The sequence below is a fragment of the Euprymna scolopes genome, chromosome 39 (genome assembly GCF_053919585.1).
Source record: "Euprymna scolopes isolate OS-2025 chromosome 39, ASM5391958v1, whole genome shotgun sequence".
NCBI classification, from domain to species: Eukaryota; Metazoa; Mollusca; class Cephalopoda; order Sepiida; family Sepiolidae; genus Euprymna; species Euprymna scolopes.
Window position 1 is genome coordinate 60,308,632 of NC_136520.1, and position 21,197 is coordinate 60,329,828.

General features: G+C 35.2%; 1 protein-coding gene across 5 annotated transcripts in view; it reads left to right on the top strand.

Annotated features, from left to right (window-relative positions):
- Nucleotides 1-21,197, top strand: part of LOC145263799 (uncharacterized) — a 1,000,930-nt gene that overhangs the window by 954,881 nt on the left and 24,852 nt on the right. The window lies entirely within an intron of this gene.

A 21,197-nucleotide genomic window follows, 5' to 3' on the forward strand; every position in this document is an offset into this window, starting at 1 on the left:
AGTTTAACAGATAAAAGTGCAAAGTAATAAGAAGTTCTGAGTGACAGTCTTCTGGCCGTTGAAGGTTCAATCCTTAGTCTGGGCAATAACAAGATTAAACAGATCTTGATTTGTCTGAAGATGTGGATGTGTGGAAACCCAGCAACAGTAATATCATCATCTTTCAAAAATCAGATGAACCACATGGAACTCAACGGCAATTCATATTGATGAAGGGTGCATAAACCATGGGTTTACTTTTGGCAGCTTTGCAAAACTAAGCTCCAATCCATGTCCCATTGCTGTAATGTTGCATCCGTCGCAGGAGTCGTAATCGGAATAGGTGTTGAATTCATAATTGGATGAAGTAACGGGGGGGGGGGGCTTGAAATTCACAAGCAGTCCCCAAACCTGCATGTATATCCCAGTGAGGGGAGTTTTGGCTTTTCAACTCGGTTATAGCGCACACCCAACCCACTTTGCAGAATCAGTGGCGCAACAAGAACGCATGGAAGGGAGTTTGACTGGCAGAGATAATCGTAATAGGATGATGACTGATCCCACGGGATCAGTGTTTGGCTATAGGTTGCGCATGCCTATATGGACCATTTTGACGGCCAGTAGGAACACTTCCTTACTGTCCAGCCCAGGCATACCAGTCCTTAAGTCACCTTGGCTCCCACCTCTACAGGCTTCGCCAATGGAACTACGAATGGCTTACGCTTGTAGCAGAAACAGCCTCTGATCGCCACGCTCGGTCAACCGTTAGACGGGATACAGTGAATTTATTGGATGGAGCCGACCCAACCGATCCAGGGTGAATGCCACAACAACCAGTGTTGCATTCCTGTGTCTGTTTTACGAGTATTTCAATGGAATGAGCTCTGATGAACTTGTTGTATTTGTGCCCCCTCAACCCACATATCTCTAACAAACCTGCCTAGCAACAAAATCATACTCCTTCACTGTTAAGGTCCCTAAATGCCAGAAAGCTTTCCACTCTAATAGTTTCTTCCCTCAAACAGTTAGACTTTGGAATTGCCTTCCTGCTACTTGCTTCCCCGACTGTACGGATATGTAGACGTTTAAATATAATGTAAACCAACATCTTGTTAATCTTTGCTAAACATGGTCCTAAATAGTAGCCCTCACGTCCAAGTGGCGACATGCCTTGTTAGGGGGGGGTGAACGTGAGTAACCCCCCCCCCATATATCTACACTCTAGTTTTCACATTTCATGAGCAATATTTCCAACAAATGGGAAAGGATTACTATTTTCTTTCTCAACTGTTGATCATATGTAGAGATTTTCAATCCTTTCATAATATTCATCATTATGTGATACTACTCGAATAGCTTTTTTCCTCAGACTGCTGTACTTTGGAATTCCCTCCCAAGCCCCTGCTTCCCTGACTACTGACATGCAGAAATTCAAGTGTAATATGAATGTTGCTCATCTCCATAAATAGTATCCCTGCAAATCTGGCCCCAAATAGTAGCCCTTTATGACTAAGTGCCCCTGTGCCTTTTTTGGGGTTAAATGACATTAAAAAAAAATATTGGTGTTCCACTCTCTAAGTATTAGGAAGAAAAAAAAACAGAAAAAGTACTAAAACAACAACAACACAAAAAAGCAATGTTTATTAAGAGAGCTAAGGTATAGTAAAGGAGGGTTGTGGAAAAACAAAGGCATAGGAAATTGTTCATAAATGCACACAAAGGAGAGCTGAGTTGGAGTTGTAATCAAAGTATCGCAGATGATGGAAGAAAAAGACCGGATATATTTTTACAGTTACATATTTACTCCCTTCATTCTCACATTTCATAAACAATCTGACAAAGAGAGAACTACTTTTTTCTGGGTCAGCTGTTGATCATGTGTAGAGATTTTCAATCCTCTCATAATATTCATCATCATGTGATATTAATGTCCTCTCCCCACTAAGTGATCCTGGATATGACCTTAAACTATATCCGATGGTGAGCTTGCGGGCTTTGGTGAGTGTGGAGCCACCCTTTAATTGCCATTGCTCCCAGGTCCACCCTGACCAAAAAATTTTCTTCTGAGTCACTGGATTCGGCATTAAATAACCTGAAAAGGGTTGATATGGCGTAAAACAAACAAACCCCCACCAAGTATTAGGAAGAAAACAGGAAAGAGGAAAAAGTATTAAAAAATAATTTATCAAGAGAGCTATGGTATAGAGCACAGGGTTGTTGGAAAAACAAAGGCATAAGAAATTGTTCATCAATGCACACAAAGGAGAGCTGATGTAGAGTTGTAATCAAGGCGTGTCAGATGACAGAAGAAAAGGATCGGATGTATATTTAGTGTGTAGGCGGTTTTGGGTGTGGCCGTGATTTTTGTAACTGTAACAGTTGACAGCAGTCGCAGTGGAAGCCAGATCGTAGCTTGGACCAGGTTGGGAGAGTTTTGGGAGATTGAGATGAACTGACAGACATATTCCTCACTCTTTATCTGTGCCTAAATCAAAACATAGATTCCATGAACAAAGCTTCTTTCTTAGAACTGCACGTATGTGGAACTCTTTTCCGTCTGCCTGTTTCCCACCTGACTACAACATGGATGTCTTCAAGTCCAATGTAAAACAAATTCCTGATGAGTCGCCCCCTCAAGTAGACATTTTATTAAATCTCGACACTAACGTACTGTACATGCAATAACCCTTATCCCTGAGTGGCTTCCGGGCCTTGATAAGTGGTGACCACCTTGTAAAAAAAAAAAAATAAATAAATAAATAAATAAATTACCTATGTGGGAGATTTACAAAAAGATAGGCTCAGCTGTTTCAGAACCTATGAGGAAGGAACTCACAAACACAAAGTGACATATATATATATATATATATATATATATATATATATATATATATATATATATATATATATATATGATAAAGACGGAAATAATTTTTTTACAAAGAAACCTATTAAGATACCAAGAGCTCCCCACAGCTAAGTGGATCAATTAATATAATAAGAAATAAAGGTTAAGAATTCAAAGTTAAATAAAACTTTATTACGTCACCAAGGAAAGAGGGGAAAAAACCCTCTTTGGCCTAAACAGGTTCTTTTTCTTTTTCCTTATTGATTTGGTGACGTAATAAAGTTTTATTCCTAACCTTTATTTCTTATCTTAATTGATCCGCTTATCTTTGGAGAGCTCTTGATATTTTTTTGTATAAAAATTATATTTGTCTTTATCTTCATCAATTTTATTTATTACTCTCTCTCGTTCTCTCTCTCTCTCTCTCTCTCTCTCTCTCTCTCTCTCTATATATATATATATATATATATATATATATATATATATATATATATATAGAAAGAGGAAGAAAGGATGGGAATTTAAAGTTAAAACTTTATTATTACATCAAATCAATAAGGAAAAAGAACCTCTTTGGTCTTTCGCCCTCTCCCTCCCTCTTTCTCTCTCTCTCTCTCTCTCTCTCTCTCTCTCTCTCTCTATATATATATATATATATATATATATATATATATATATATATATATATATATGGAACCTCTTTGGTGTGTATATATACATATATATATAGAGAGAGAGAGACCAAAGAAGTCTTTTTTTTTTTTCCTTATTGATTTGATACTGTAATAAAGTTTCAACTTTAAATTCTCATCCTTTATTTTTTATATTAATTGATCCCCGTGGAGAGCTCTTGGGATCTTGATAGGTTTCTTTGTATAAAGATTATTTTTATCTTTATCTAGCGAAATAAAAGAAACAACATTTTTAAATCAAGAAAAAAAAAAAAAAAAGATTGTATACTAATTTTGAAGCTAAATATAATGAAACAACTACTGCTATTTGTTCGCTTTTCCCATGAGAGCAAAATGTAATTCAAGGTCGTTTGTAATGTGGGATGAAAACCAGCTCCCCTAAAAGGGACAATCTGGAAGTAAACAAAAATATAAATTGCCTCAGTATAGAAGGATTTACCCTATATTCACTGAGGACAAATTTACTTAAGTGTAGCATCAGAAAAGATACCACACTGTGATCTTGGCCTAAAGGCCAGATTTACTTTTTCTGTTTAAAAATGAATAATATAATTGAAACAACTATTAGCCATTTTTCCCCACTGGCATAGCTTTTTAATTTGACTGATTAGATTAGGGTTAGGTGGTTCTTTTTGTAGCTATGGTAGCAAATAGTAGCCCCTTACATCCAAGTGGCACTGTGCCTTGTTTGGGGTGAATAATAGTTAAGAAGAAAGAAAGAGTAATTTACTATGATGAATGTTTTATATTTTTGTTTTTATTGGTCAAAAAATATTTATGTAATGTGTTTTGTTAATTTCTTCAAATTTATGAGACACCAGCTTCCTTAGATAAAATGCACCAAACATTGCTGTTAGTGTTTTTTTTCTCTTTCTCTTTGCAAAACTCAATCATGTTCTGCAGTAAAAAAAAAAAAAAAATTCCTATACAAAACCATCAAAAAGAACCACCTAACCCTAATCTAATCAGTCAAATTAATTGTATAGGAATTTTTTTTTTTTTTTACTGCAGGTAAACACTATCAATAGAAATTACAAAATATAAAGAACTTCAAACATAAAAACGTTTTTTATATTACTGGATTCAGCATTAAATGACTCGAAAAGGGTTGGTATGCCATAAAACAAAACAACCAACCAAATGAAGTTTATAAAATATATTCAATAAAAAAAAAAAAAAAGAAAGCAAATAATCCTTTTAGATTTATACTAGCCTGGGTGCCCGGCATTGCCCGGGTGTTTGGAGGTGTGTGTTGAACAAAAAAAAAAATGGTAGTAGTCAGGCAGGCTTGAACCTGTGACACGAAGGCGGAAGAGAAAGTGAAAAAAAAAATCTGTCTTGCCGCTACTTCATGATGCGACCGGAACTTTAGAACGCTGGAATTAAGTGAAGTCATTCCAACCAATACAATGACTTGCAAAAAATGGCGACGCAAAAAAAAAAAAAAAAAAACGACACTCCTTGTAGAAAATTGCCCAGTTGTGGGTGAAGAAATTAATGTTTCTAGCCAATTTTTCGATATTTGTCGTCTGAAGAGTACTTCCATTAAAAAATATTATCGGGATTTACTTTTTCTTAATGGACTCTTCTAATCATCATTAAAACCTTGAATTAAATGCTCTTGTGGAGGTTATCGCAACCCTTATGTCAAAAGGTTCGACAATCAATGCAACAGAAATTATGCGATTCCGGGAGTCTTTTTTGCTGTCGGGCTGATACATACGTTCTTGGTAGCCCTAGGAGGACCACCCTCCCAAGCTTTGCCTTCTGACTTTTAGGAGGAGCAAGTTTATCACTTGTTGCCTGAGGTGTCATCACCAGGGAATGCCGGTGAGGCGTTTTAGACTTATTTTTGCAGAACGTGTGTGCTCTTCCTCTTGGGGCACTGACCCATTTTATCGCCTTCTGATTTTATATCACATCCCTTCGCAGTGGGAGAAAGGTAAATACCAAATTACCTTGATATAATGCGAGACTACAGAATGTCTAACTTAACAGTTAAAAATACCGACACCCTTTCTTTGTATTCACTTTCTTGTACAATATATTCTTTCTACCTAAACCTGTTGTTTGTGTCTTTCTTTATGAACCTTTCCTAGAGCCACAACAGCAAATCATTTGGGTAATTTGGATGAAAATGCTTGGATTTTTATTAGACAATCGGTTGGAAGACAGTGTGAAAGAACATTAAATATATATATATATATATAATTTTTTTATTTTTTTATTTTTTTTTATTTACCATCAACCCAAACAAGGCATATTGCCACTCGGACGTAAGGCTTTACTTATTGGGACCATGCCTAAGAAAGATTAAGATGTTGGTTTACATTGCATCTGAACTTCTGCATATCAGTACGGTTTGGGAAGCAGGTAGCCGGAAGGGAATTCCAAAGTCTAGCTGTTTTAGCGAAGAATCTATTTAAGTAGAAAACTTTCTAACATTTAAGGACCTCAACAGTGAAGGGGTATGATTTTGTTTGTCGAGGATATGTACGTCGAGGGAACACAAGTGCAATGAGTTCATCAGAGCACATTCCATTAAAATTCTAGTAAAAAAACCCAAAAAAACACAGGGATGCAACATTGTGGTGATCGGACAGGGGTTGGAGCCTAGTTGATAAAGCGGGACCTATTAGATTGCAGACCCATTTTTGGACTCTATTGAAGAGAAAGAGCCTAGTAGTAGATGCACCAGCTCCGATGTGGCAGTAATACTCCATACATGGGTGAATAGTGGTCTTATAGAGGTACAGAATACTCTCAACTGTGAGTGCTTTTTATATTACGTTGTCCGGATGTTTGGAGGTGTGTGTGGTTTTGGGTAAATCAAAACTCGGGGGGGGGGGTAAAATAAAAAAAAAAAGTTTTGGTAGGTAAGTATGAGGATCGAACCCAAACCCTTGAGGCAAAGTTGGAAATTAGAGTGTGAAAAAAAAAAGTGCAACGTTAACCATTGGGCCACTGCAAAATACTAACGGAAACACGTTTGAATATATTTAACTATTTAGAATTGGCAGGTGCACGTTTTAATGACTTAATGAAGTCAACTTTGACTGCGGGACAGTATTTTTATTTACTGCGAGAACGCTTTTTTATTTTTATTTTCCAAGATATTGGCGGGGGGACTAGTTCCCCATAACAAGGGAATTGTCCAAATTGAATAGCAATTGTCTGATATAAGGAAAATTTCCACATTGATCAAATCTGATTGCTTTCGGACATTTCCAGTAATCGCGACCAGAAAAATACCGCCAGAATTAGTGTCGATTTTATTATATGAAAAAGCCTAATCCACATACGGCGAGCAAAAAATGTTGAATATTTATCTTTTCAAAGTCGAGCAAATTAAATAGACAGGCGACCTCTGTTGTTAACTCGTAGTTATTATGATTTATATGTGATATGAAAAGTTTTAAGAAGTTGTGAGCCGACTGACCGCTTCTCGGAAAAAAGCCTTTCTTGGACATACACAAAAAGCGAACATACATACACACATTTTCGCTTTTATATATATAGATTATAAATGCACCAAACATTGATGTTTTTAATTTTAGTATTCTTTTTTTCTCTTTGCGAAACTCAATCATGTTCCGCAGTAACCCCCCCCCAAAAAAAAAACAAAAAAAAAAAACAATAATTTTCCTCTACAAAACAACCAAGACAAACACCACAAATAAATATTTGAAGATTTAAATAACTTTTATTTTATCTTATATATTATTACTGGATTGAACATTAAATAATTCGAAAAGAGTTTATAGGTTGCAAAACAAAACAGCCAACCAAATTAACTGTATAAAAAATTAGCTACTTTTTTGTGATCAAGAGCAGAGAACCACGACAAATATAAACAAAATAAAATATTAAATATAAAAAATAAAATATTAAATATAAAAAAAATAAAATATTAAATATAAAAAAAATAAAATATTAAATATAAAAAAAAACAGAACGTCATTGTTATGCTTCGTAAAACCCTCATAATCTTGAAATTACTATTCTAGAAGCATACGTGGATATCGTAACATTATGAACTTCATTAAATACTAGCCTGAGTTTCCGGCGTTGCCTGGGGGTTTGGAGGTGTGTGTTGAGCAAAAAAAAAAAAAGGTTGTAGTAGGCAGGCCGGCAGGCAGGTTTGAACCCGTAACGCAAAGGCAGAAAAGAAAGTGAAAAAAAATCTGACGTCTTACCCCTGCTCCATGACGTGACTGGAAGTTTGGAACGTTAAAATTAGGCAAAGGCAATTCAACCGATACGATGACTTGCAAAACTGGCTCGCAAACAATCGACCCCCTCCCTTTTAGAAAACTGCCGAGTTGAGGGTGAAGGAATTAATGTCTTTGACCAATTTTTCAATATTTGTCATCTGAGACGTCGAGCTTCAACTTTCTCGTGAAAGTCCGTCGCCTCCGTCGAAAGTTTTAGGCAGACATGCAAACATACATACAAACATACATACATTTAAACAGACAGGTGAGATTTATATTATAGATATCCAGTACAAAAAAAAAAAAAAAATGAATAAATAAAAAAGATTTGAACTTGGGAATGTACTTCTTATAAAAAATATTGTCTTAAAAGTATTTTCCGTTGTAAATCATTTGGTTTATTTGGAGAGGTGGGGAATGTTTGAATTTTTATCATACAATCTGTTGGAAGACGGCGTTGAGATTAATTAACAAAAAGTGAAAGAATGTTTTTTTTTTTTTTGGTGGGAGGGGGGTATTTTAATATCTTTTAATTACAGAGCTTCAATCTTAGAATTTTCCGAAGACTGCATAATGGAAATTGTCAGTTTGGTGTTAATTCTTTATTGGTAGTTTTAACAAAATAAATAAGTGCCTTTTTTTTTTTTTTTTTTTTTTCTTCTTTTCTTGTGAAAATGGTTAATTACAAATTGTTTCACGTGGGAGGCGTAATACGAAACATTGATTACTTTTTTAAACAAGAGTTTTAATTATTTGCATTGTTTCTTTTTGGTTTATTTATTTATTTATTTATTTTTGTTTACTACATTCCAGCCAATGTACCTTCTGGTCTTCTTAGGGTGTATTTGTCAATCGTGCTAATGTTTTCTAAAATTTCCAATGATAGTTGCAGTTAATTAGTTATCGATTTACTAGCAAGGAGACCCAACGTTGCCTGGGATTCAATGATGATCAACAAATGTTTCACATTCCCACATTTTTATTGTCATCGAAATCAGTAAAATCACCTAGTTTTGTTAATCAAATCTCTAGTTGGGGAGCCATCGCGGTGCCTAGAGAGGAAGCATTACATGTCTTTTTGCAGTGACTTAGTCCACAATACATTTTATAAAATCAACAGCAGGTTCTCTACAGTGCTATACATTGCACTGTAGAGAACCTACTGTTAATTTTATAAAATTATTCAAAATATAATGACTTGAATTAAAGTTTAAAATGCAAAAGTCAAGTATCATGGTTCAATTGTGTTCTAAACAGAAACATTCATTTCAAACGTGCCCCTGTCATACCAAAGTGCCTACTCTTGATTTTATATGTCAGGCATTTTTGCTTGTGTTGTAATTAAACTTCTCGAATGCACTTGTGATGTTAGGCTGTGTAAGGAGTTAACTTTATTCAAAATCACCCGTCTTTTCTTTCATCAAATTATTTCGATTATTAACATTCTAATTTAAAATCTATCTGAGAACACTGCCAGTCACATAAAGTGCCTTCATGTGAAATTTCATAAAAAATCAGCCCAGCTGTTTTGGAGTCTATAGGGAACAAACTCAGGCACACACAGTTTCTTTTATATAATCGTAGAGAAGAGATATAAGCTGATGTTTCTTACATGCTTCCATGAATCGAATAAATTATTTTGATTTTGATTTTCTAACGGAGATTTGATTTCTCATCTTTTTAGCGGAATTTTATTTTTTGAATCCAGAAAATGTGGATTTACGCTTAAATTGCTAGAACCTCGCAAGGATTGCGAGTTTTCCACTTGGTAGTCGATATCTGCTCTGTTTTTATCGATACACATAAAGCCAATTTCTACCAAACTGTTAGAGCTTTTGTGATACCATGTGCTCCCCCACTTGCTAATGATTGCCAACCCCAACATTGTGTGTCATAGATTTCTTTCCTTTCATCTTCTCCTCTGATTCTGACCGTGTTGTTGCCTCCCATTCATTGGCAACTGCTGACAAAGTGTACTGGCTCACAAATATAAAAAGAACACCAAAACACAAAATTCAACACTTTCTGTAAATATCAGTTGCACTTTGGGTGCGTGTCTGACACAATCATGGGAAACTACCTTCTAAGCGCTAACATCCATATCTTAGTTTTTCTGTTGTAGCAGAGTTCGTCAATTAACATCAGCTCATCTCAATTTTCCAAAGTTCTCCCAACGTGATCCTAGTCACAATCTGCCTTCGGCTGAGCCAAACTCGCAACTCTCTTCAACTGTTTCAAACTCCCAAAATTGCCTCCACCTCATTCCTAACTGTTGTAAAGACTTTTGCAAAACTCATTTTTAATCCTAAAACTAACTCTAAATATATCTCTGATCCTTTTTGTTCACCACACCCTGACTTAAAATCCTATTCAGCATCCTTTTGTCTACCCCAGTGAACAACTTCCAATCCATTGTTCTGCCGATAAACCAATTTCTTATACCTTTGCTCTCCTCTCATTAAACTTATTTTATCTTGTCTTTTGTCATATTTCTTTTTTCACTTTTTGACCCCCCCCCCCCCCATTTCTTAAAACTTAAAAGCCATCGATTATTAGTATCCAAGTGGTGGGGAGATGGGGGCAATATCATCGACACTTTACCTCCTTATTTAAAAAATTTTTTTTTATCACTATTTGTTTGGATTTTATTTTTCTTTCTCCACCGCCTCTCTCTCTCTCTCTATCTCTCTCTCTCTCTCTCTCTCTCTCTCTCTCTCTCTCTCTCTCTCTCTCTCTCATATTACTTTGCCTTCCTTTTTCCTCTCATGATAATTCTCTCTGAAAACTGAAAATATCAATTTCACCTTCAAGGCTAAGACTTCCAATGATTAATGAAAACAGTGCCTCCCGATTACTATCCCCTATGGTTGATCATTTTACTTTATTTTTAGTATGAAGATGAATTCATCATTATTCAACTGTCAATCCATCCCATCTCACTAACTCTTATCGTTGAATGTGTTTTAACCTTTCATTGGTCTTCATCTCCCTTCTACCATGTTCGTTGCAGGAAAGCAATGCATTTGGCTTAGGTTTCTTTGAAAAAATATAACTATTGCGGCAATGAAGATTGTTTAAATAATGACCTAAAAACTTTATGGATTTTTTTTAAATCTAAGGACAACTTAAATTATGTAAGGGACATAACTCTTAATTGTTTTATTAAAAAGGGAGTTAACTCTGTTACAGGATAATGTCATTCTCATCTTTATATTAGTACAATTATGTGACTACTTTGCATGTTTCTTGTATGTGTTTCTCGTATATACGTGACTGACACATTAATTGGTGTTTGTTGAGAGAGGCGACAGATTGATTTTTTTTTAATCTGTCATTTTAAATAAAAACAATATCACTTAATGGTCATGTCGAAAATAGTAATATATCCAAAAATTTATCAAAATTCATCGTGTAGAAAGTTATTTGGTACAGTTTAATCAAGACATTCAAAAATGACAATAAGAAAAAGTTGCAAGGCTGTCTTTGTTTTATCATTACTTCCATGGCAAGTTCTCATCTGGACTCCAATCTCTTGTCCTCCCTTGCCAATCTTTCACGATAAACACCCGTCTAGCTGAAACCACTGTCAATAATTTTCCCCACTCTTTATCTGTGCCAAAACCAAAATGTAGATTCCATGAACAAAGCTTCTTTCTTAGAAGTGCACGCCTGTGGAACTCTGTTCCATTTGCCTGTTTCCCACCTGACTACAGCCTGGATGTCTTCAAGTCCAACATAAACAAATTCCTGATGAATCGCCCCCTTAAGTAAGACACTTTATCAAATCTCCATTACTAACGATTACTACGATACTATCCCATTGATTACTGTACACGCAATAACCCTTATCTCCGAGTGGTTTCCGGGCCTTGATAAGTGGTAAAAAAAAGTTATATTGTAAGTATCTGTTAAGGAATGAAGTTCTCTGAAAAAAATGTCACTTAATTTGATCAAATATGGAAAACCATATATGTATTTATAGCGAAAAAAAACAATTTATGATACTGATCAAAAGGTAGCCATGTTTCGATTTTTTAAGAAGAAAATCTATTATTTAAGATGGAAAGGAGGGTGTTGGCGCTTTAGACTGAGTTATCTCCCTGTGGCGTGTTCTAAAAATCCAAACATGGCTACCTTCAGTACACTGTCATAAAAACGCGTTTTTCTGCTGTAAAAAAAAAAAAAAAATACTCGATCAAATTAAGTGATTTTTTTTTTGGGGGGGGGGGAGAACTTCAGTCCAAAAACGGATACATACAATATAATTTTTTTTTTATATTTTCATTTTTTAATGTCTTGATTAAACTGTACAAGTACCTGGTACTTGTACAGTTTAATCAAAACATGAAGTTTATGGAAAATTGGGGAAAATTGCATTTTTTCATAGATGTTTTAAAGTAGATGATGAAGATTTCAGACAAAGAGGACATAACTCTGAATGCACATTTTAAATTACATCGTAATGATGTTCGACGTTTGAAGCCCATAGCGACAGATTTTTTTTTAAATTTTATTTTTACTAAAAACACAATAGCAGTTGTTCTATTCAATGAATTTCTGTAATTTTTGGATCTATTACTATTTTTGGCATGACTATGAAGTAAGTAATATTGTTTATTGCTTAAAATGATATATTTAAAAAATCGATCTGTCACCTCTCTCTCAATAAGCACCTATAATTTTTTCAAATTTAGTAATATTAATTTATTATGTATTAAAATAAACAAATTTCTTTTTCATGGGTAATTTATAATATGATGGTTAAAAAAAATCATTGTTTTTATTTTAAGGCTTATTGTATATGCCATATTTCAAAAATCATATAAATCGATCAAGTAGTTTTATTTTTAACTAAAAAGATCAAATTTTATGAGTAGGCAAAAAGAGACTGTCTTGCGTCGCCATCTTCAAGTAACAAGGGCAGATAACTCCACAATAATTCAAACTTGCAAGGTCAGCCTCGTAGTGGCTACAATTTCCCATTAATTGTTTCAGATCATTTAAAAATGATTTTAAGCATGATAATAAAACTATTTGATCAATTTACATGATTTTTGGAATATGATGTCTTCATTTTGTCACGGGTATGTACATCATAAAGATTTTTTTTGTGTGTATTTTTGTTTTGTAATTAAGGGGAATTCTGAACAACCACCAAAAAGTAAACTAATTACGTTACAGAATCCTGGGCAACATCGGATAGGTATTGCTCATGTTTGTTATCCACCTCATAAGTATTGCTATGCACCATTCCTGGGAATGTCGCAGCTGCTGCTGCTTACAGTTCACCAGAGAGTAATTTTCTCATGAGACATTAATGGAGTCACGTTGACATTATACATTCTGATTGCTTGCATCATAGCAGAGTTGGTTAGTAACAGGCATACAACGTATCGTCCCGTTAGTCTCCTCTCTGTAATTAGCAAAAAAAAAAAATTTATCCACTATTTAATGGTCGTAAGGGTGATCTCTTTGTTCATCTTTTTGCTGACAATTCTTCTCTTGGTGATTCTGATGCCGGTCTTCCTGATTTTCCTTTGATTCTGTAATTAATCACCCCAAAGATGTTTGCTAAGGTTCTTTTTCATCTTGACCAGTTGAAGGCTTCCGGTCCTCCTGATTCAATTCCTGTTATGTTCCTGAATTTGCTTCTTCTATCTTCTCAAAATTATTCCAACTCTGTTTATCAAAATCATGTTTCCTCTCTTGTTGGAAGGATCCTCTGCTGTCCCTATTTTTAAAAATGCTTGTGATCGGTCTGACCCAACTAAATACTGTCCTGTTAGACTTTGCTCTGTTATTAGCAAAGTTTTTGAAAGGTTGTTCAACAGCAAGCTTGTTGATTTTTTTTCTAAAAAGTCTGAGCCTCTTTACTGATGCTCAGTATGACTTTCGTAGTTTTCATGCAACTACTCATCTTTTAACTGCACGCCTGTGGAACTCTGTTCCGTCTGCCTGCTTCCCTCCGGACTACAACTTGGATGTCTTCAAGTCTAATGTTAACAAATTCCTAATGAACCGCCCCCCTAATTAAACACTTCATAAAATCTCCTCACTAACGTGATGTACTTGCAATAACCCTTATCCCTGAGTGGCTTCCGGGCCTTGATAAGTGGTGATCACTGTGTAAAAAAAAAAAAAAAAAAAAACTATATTGCCATTGAGCGGATCTATCAGTTTATGGATAATTCAAGAGAATGTAGGACCATTGTGTGCTTTACATTTCCAAGGTGTTCAACAGAGTGCGGCATTCTGGTGTTCCACATAAACTTCTGGGTTATGATATTGGTGGTGAGCTTCTGGGCATCATTAGGATTTTTTTTTTTCTTTTTTGATCGAAGATTGCAAGTAACTCTGGATGGTGTCTCTTCATTCTCTTTTGCTGTCAGTGCTTGTATTTCTCCGGATTCTATTCTAGGCATAATCCTTCAGATCGTCAGATGGTCTTTGTCATTCCAACAGATGAACTTATCAATAAACAGAAATCATAAGCAATGAATAATTTTTTTTTGTCATGCCTATTATCATTTTCAATCCTCTTGTAATATTCTTCATCATTCAACTGATTAACTTCGCCATTCATTAACCCTTATTTTCGAGTGTCTTTAAACCTTAATAAGTAGTGACATATTAGGATTAAGAAGAAGAAGAAAAAAGAGATGATGAGAAGAATACAAATTCCCAATTCTCATCGTAAAAATTGCAAATCGCATGAATTATGTTTCTGAATTTTTTAGATGATTTTTTTTTTGTTTTCTTTCTTTTTTTTTAGAACATCTTAAAGAGTTTCAGGGGATAAAAAATCGACAGAAACATTCCCAAGTTCAACAAGATATACCTGAAGAAGGTCGGAGGTTACATCGACCGAAACGTTGTGAAAAATGACACTCAAGATGAGAATAACCGTCCATATAATACGAACATGAATTCTTGTTCTAAGTACTTTAAGTAACCGAACATGCTTTGTGAAAATATGCCGCAGTGGTTTTGTTAATAAGTGTATAAGTCCCATTTCCAAAACCATGTTGCAAATGTCTTGGATTGTGACCTCTTGACAATTTTTTCTTTTTTATCCATTAAGAGGAAATATGAATGAGAGAGATTTGTGGCTTCTTATTAAGTCTTTGGTTGCTACTCCGATTAATAACATTTTTGAACATGTGAAACTTGCTGCAATTCAAATGTAAATACTTTTAGGTTTCAGAAATTTTTTAGATGAGGATCGATAATTTCTCTTGTTTGAACTACCGTTCTCATCTCAAATGTTATCCTCACAATGTTTCAGCTGATTTGACCTCTGACCTGCTTCAGGTGCGTCTCATGAAACGCAGGAGTCTGTAAAGAATTTAAAGCAGAATTCTATTTATTCCATGGGAGTAGCTTGTTTTCATTCCATATATATATATATATATATGTGTTTGTTCCAGGTTGAAAATATGTAAAAGATTAGAATTATTGAAATCCAACAATGGTCAAATTTTCAAAATTTTTCTTGCCTGATGAGATCAATGATGATTGAAATGGTCTGCACATCGTAGCAAGATATGACTATATTTACATAAAGAAAATAAAAAAATATATACCATACTTTGGGGTAATTGCGCCAACTAGCTAAAATTGCTCTTTTGGCTACCATGCATATAAAGAGCACTTTTTTGTAGTTGGCACAATTACCCCAAAGTATGGTGTGTGCATATATATATATATATATATATATATATATATATGATGATGATGATGATTGCAACGTCTTGTCATACGAGTGCCACTCCCTCAGACACTTAAAGTCCATGAGCTCAAAAATGACTTCCATTGCCACAGGAGCATTTTAATTGACAAATGCCTGAGGGAGTATCTATACACAGATGATGTTACAGAGTCTTAGCTTTGTACAACAGCTAAGTCTCTCCCTTGGTTCAAAATGTTGAGATCCAGCAAGAAGCAAAAGCAAGATAGCCAGCAACAAGTTAAGCTGCAGACCAGCTTAATGCGGGTACTGGTCTCCCACTTTATGGTTTTTTAAATCAGGGATTTGCTTCTCCTAGGAAGGTTGCCTTCACGACGGCTTACGGGAGCCCTCTCCACCCCAACACACAAACACACACGATGCTAGTTGGTCGTTGACCCCCCAAAAGGGTTCATTCGCTCTTTGAAAGGTCTTGTTTTTAATTCTTCAGAGAGACTAGCCACCCTCCTCACTAAACAAGTCTGGTGGGGGACCAGTTTAATCGCCGGTGACCCAACCATGAGGCAGGTAGTACTGGGTTACATGGTACCAGTAGCATATGACATGACCTGACATATATATATATATACACACTAGCAGGGTGAACCGACGTTGCCCAGAATTGAATGATCTTCAACAAATGTTTCACACACCCATATTTTTTTTTTTATCGTCATCGAAATCGGTGAAAACACCCATTTTTCAATCAAATTGATTGATTGCCTGTTCTAGTTGGGTACCTATTGCAGTGCCTCGGGAGGAAGTTTCACAAGCCTCCTTGCAGTGACTTAGTCCAAAGTACATTGTAGCCTACATTGCGCTAAAGAGAATCTACTGTTGATTTTATAAAAAAAAATTTTTTTATATATAATGGCTTGAATTAAAGTTTAAAATGCAAAAGTCAAGTATCATACTTCAATTGTGCTCTAAATAGAAATCTTTATTTCAAACACGCCTCTGTCATATTAAAGAAACTACTGTTGATTTTATATGCCGGGCCTTTGTGCTTGTGTGATAATAAAACTTCTCAAATGCACTTGTGATGTTAGACTGTGTAAAGGGTTAACTTTAGTCAAAATCGCCTGTTCCTTCTTTCATCGGATTATTTCGATTATTGATTGTTGATGCTTATCGAAAACATTCCAATACAAAACTTTTCTAAGAACATTGCCAGGCACATAAAGTACATTCTTGTGACATTTTTTTTAAAAATCGGCCCAGCCATTTAGGAGTCCATTGGTAACACACACACAAAGTTCCATCTATAATATAAATCTCACCTGTCTGTTTAAATGTATGTATGTATGTATGTGTGTATGTATGTATGTTTGCCTAAAACTTTCGACAGAGGTGACGGATTTGAACGAGGTATTATTTTGAAGCTCGACCCTTCGGACGACAAATATCAAAAGATTGGCTAAAAACATTAATTCCTTTACCCTCAATCGGGCACTTTTCTACAGGGAGGGGTCGCTTTTTTGACCGCTATTTCCGAAAGTCATCCCCTCTTTAAATTTAATTTAATTTAAACCTATGTCACTTCTGGTTTGGCGATGGTCGCAATAGCAAAGACGTCACGTTTTTTTTTTTGGGGGGGGGGGGGTTCAAGCCTGCCTGCCTACTACCACTTTTTTTTTCTCAACACACACCTTCAAACACTCGGGCAACACCAGGCACCCAGGCTAGTTTTATATAACAGAGATTAAACTTTTTTAAAACAGCAATATCATTAAACATTCAGAAAACAATATTAATAGGCAAAAACATAATTCATTTTAAGAATTGTAGCCGTAATTCCATAATTATGGGTAACATTATCTTTTCAGTCAGCAACTTTTATGTCATATTCAACAAGGCATTGTCTGATATGTATGGCAAACCATTCTTTAAGCTACTCCCAGGTGCACTGTACTTAAAAGAGAATTGTCTGACGTGAGTGATTGAGCCCTACCCGCTATGGCAACACATCCATCTCCAACCCACAATCTTATGCCATATGTTTTCTATTGGTAAAACTGGTTCAAAATAATTCTCTTTATAATTTACTTTAACAATGATGATATAATTTTTCGTTATTTATTTTTATTTTTTGCTTCCATTGTTTCTGAAAAATTTTTTTTTTTTTTTCCCCCCCCAAAATGTAACCATTTTTCTTGCTTTTTTGCGCTCTCTTGGGATTTGTTTGTTTAACTTGCATATAATTCCGCCCTACCTCGAACGCGACTGTGTAATGCTAATTTTGCATCCTTGCTGTTTGAAATAGATCACACCCTCTATCCTTACCTTATATGTCATTAAGAAGAGTTACATCCGAAATGGCTTTCGTTTTTTTTTTTTTTTTTTTTTTTTTTCTGGTGTGGGGGAAGTGGTTGGTAGGGGGATGGCATGTACAATTTGTAATGAATAGATTAAAAATAATAAAGAAAGGAGAAATCTTGCATCATTTCTACTTTGGATGAGGATGCTGTCATCCCCTTTTATTTATTTATCATTTCTCTTTAATCTATGCTTTTTATGTCCATCGCAACTCTTTAGGGACTTTTTGTAATAATGGTTGGGAAAGAAATTAATTTGTTGGCACTATATCACTCTTATTCTCTCTCTCTCTCTCTCTCTCTCTCTCTCTCTCTCTCTCTCTCTCTCTCTCTCTCATGCGCACGCACACACACACACACACACACACACACACACACACACACACACACACACACACACAAATTAAGCTTGATTCCCTGAATTTCGATTTTTTATGACTTGATTAAAATTGGAATAAGGGTTCTAGACATAATTAATAATTTTTTTTTTTTTTTTTTTATAAGGGAATCTTCACTTATCAAGGCCCAGAAAAAGCTAGACTTAGCCTTGGAGGTTGCTCTCCTGCAAGCATTGCTAGCTCTTCTGTAGGATTGTCGAGAAGCTTCAGAACCATTTTAATAATATGTAATGGTTATGTTGGCAATGACAGATGTATCAACAGATGAAAACTAGGAAGAAGAATTTGACTTGACTTGAAAATTTCCATAAAGAATGAAGATGTCAATTCCAATTTAAAACCAATCATTAACCTCCCTTGCAGCAGCATTTGATTTGGTTTGGTTGTTTTACGGCATATCAACCCTTTTCGGGTTATTTAATGCCAAATCCAGTTATTTTGGAAATAGTATTCATATTACATCCAATTATTTTGTAGAAGGGTTTTCATTATTCAAGCTTTTTGTATCTCCAAGCGCTAGTTTGTAGTGTTTGGTTTGGTTGTTTTGTATTGGATTTTATCGTTGTTATTCCCTGCCCTGCAGAACATGAATGAGTTTTGTAATGGGAGAAGGAAAAGGGTTACATTATTAATGTTTGGTACATTTTAAGTTAGGAAACCAATCAGGAAGGTGGGGAGATAGAAAGATGAAATTGGAAGAAGGAAAAGGTGGGTTTTTGTTTTTGGTTTTGCAGAAAATAATTAACTTTTATTTTTGCAAAGTAGAAAAAAACCAAAAAAAAAACCCAAAAACATCAATGTTAGGTGCATTTTGTCTCAAGAAGCCAATATTTCCATGGCAGGTGCTCGTCTGAGCTCCAATGCCTCGTCCCCCCTCGCCAATCTTTCACAAGAAACACCCCTCTGGCTGAAACTACTGTCAATAATTTTCCCCACTCTTTATCTGTGCCTAAATCCAAACGTAGATTCCATGGGCAAAGCTTCTTTCTTAGAAGTGCACGCCAGTGGAACTCTCTCCCGTTTGCCTGTTTTCCACCTGACTACAACTTGGACGTCTTCAAGTCCAACATAAACAAACTCCTGACAAACCGCCCCCTTAAGTAAGACACTCTATTAAAACCCCCAATACTAATGATTACTACAATACTATCTCATTGATTACTGTACATGCAATAACCCTTATCCCTGAGTGGCCTTCGGGCCTTGATAAGTGGTGACCCCCATGTAAAAAAAAAAAATAAAAATGAAAAAAAATCTTCAGACAGCCTGATTTGGTAGTACCAGGCAGCATTCGGAAACGTACCAAAGATAGGATTCCATGGAATGTTACACAGGTAGCTGTAAAGACCTCCTGTTCAGCTTTTCTGTAGTTTTATGAAAGGGAAGATCAATAAAAGATTTTACAAAAAAATCAATTTCAACATCGACAACAGCATGATCAAAAGAACCCAATCCACACTCCTTGTCTCTGCCTAAACCTAAAAGTAGATTCCACGAACGAAGTTTCTTTCTTAGAACTGCATGCCTGTGGAACTCTCTTCCGATTGCCTGCTTTCCAGCTGACTACAATCTGATTTTCTTCAAGTCCAACGTAAACAAGTTCTTGATGAACCGTCCCCTTAAGTAATCCAATTGACAAAATTCCCACTACTTATGTTTATTACGCTATAATCACATTGACTAATGTATACCCATTGACCCTTATCCTCGAGTAGCCTCTCGGCCTTAATAAGTGATGATTCCTGTGTAAAAAAGAAAAGAAAAAGAAGGAAATAGAACACAAGTCAAAAACAGAAGTGAGAAAAATATCAAGTAAAGATAATAGGGAAGGTGATACGTTCGGGAAAAAGTCATGAGACAGAAAAGTTAAGACAGATTTTACAAATTAGATTTACTTTAGGATACTAAATTATGGGTCTGCTTTACAATGGACATCAAACTGAAAAAAGTGATACAGAAACAAAGGCGCTTCTACAGAATTGGGACAAGTCGATAAATGGAGTTTTCAGATAAAAAAAAAATGGTTTCAACTGATTTTTTTTTTTTTTGTCAATTCTAACAACTTACAATGGTATCTTCCAAATTATGCAGTCGAAATCACCTGAATATTACTGAATTAGTAAACAACACAATCGTGTTAGCGAGTGAAAAATTGCCGCCATCTTGTTTAAATCAAAACGGAAAATTACCTCCCTTTTTGAACTCTCTTGTGTCTCATGATCGTTTTCATCAAATTCTATTTTTTGTTTTCTTTAATAAATAATATTCTACATTATCGATTTTCGTAATTTTGTGTGGTATAATCATCTTAAAAGTATGGAAAATCTGTTCTGTTACTTTTTTACTCATATCATGTTTAATGTTTGTGCAAAATTTCAAAAAATTCCAAGGCGTATTTATTTGAGAAAAATGCGGACAGACAAATGGACAAGGGTGAATTTACAGGTTCCCCCTCCTTTTATCGGAGGACCAAACACAAAATAATAATAGAAATGCACCCAATAAATGTCACCGTGACACTTGTTAGTGTTACAGGGAAGGACTGTCCCTTTCACATGTAAATAAGAAGAATATTAAATAAGTGAAAATGAGATTAGGATAAGCCTAGAATCGAACCCTGTAGGCAAAGTTAAGAAATGGAATGTTAGAAATTTAGTCTATTATTAAATTCTATTAGAATAATTAAATATTGTTTATATCGGAAAAAAGAGTTGATGAGTTGAAGTCAGAGCCTTCCTGAATTTCAATTTCTTTTTGAGATCTCTTAAGCCTAAGTCTGTATTTGAGAATTTTCTATAATCAAAACCAGGTAATGAATTTTGACTAAAATTGGAATAAGTATTCTAGATATCAGGTTTGGTATCATTATTAAATTCATTAAATTGACAAACATATGTAAAGCCACGTGAAATTGGTCACCAAAAGACATTTCTCCATATTATGGGTTCGGATTTTAGCTGGAGTCAGGGAGAGTTGGTCAGTTGGAGTCAGAGCCTCTTGGAGGCGAGGGGAGAGGAGTAAACCA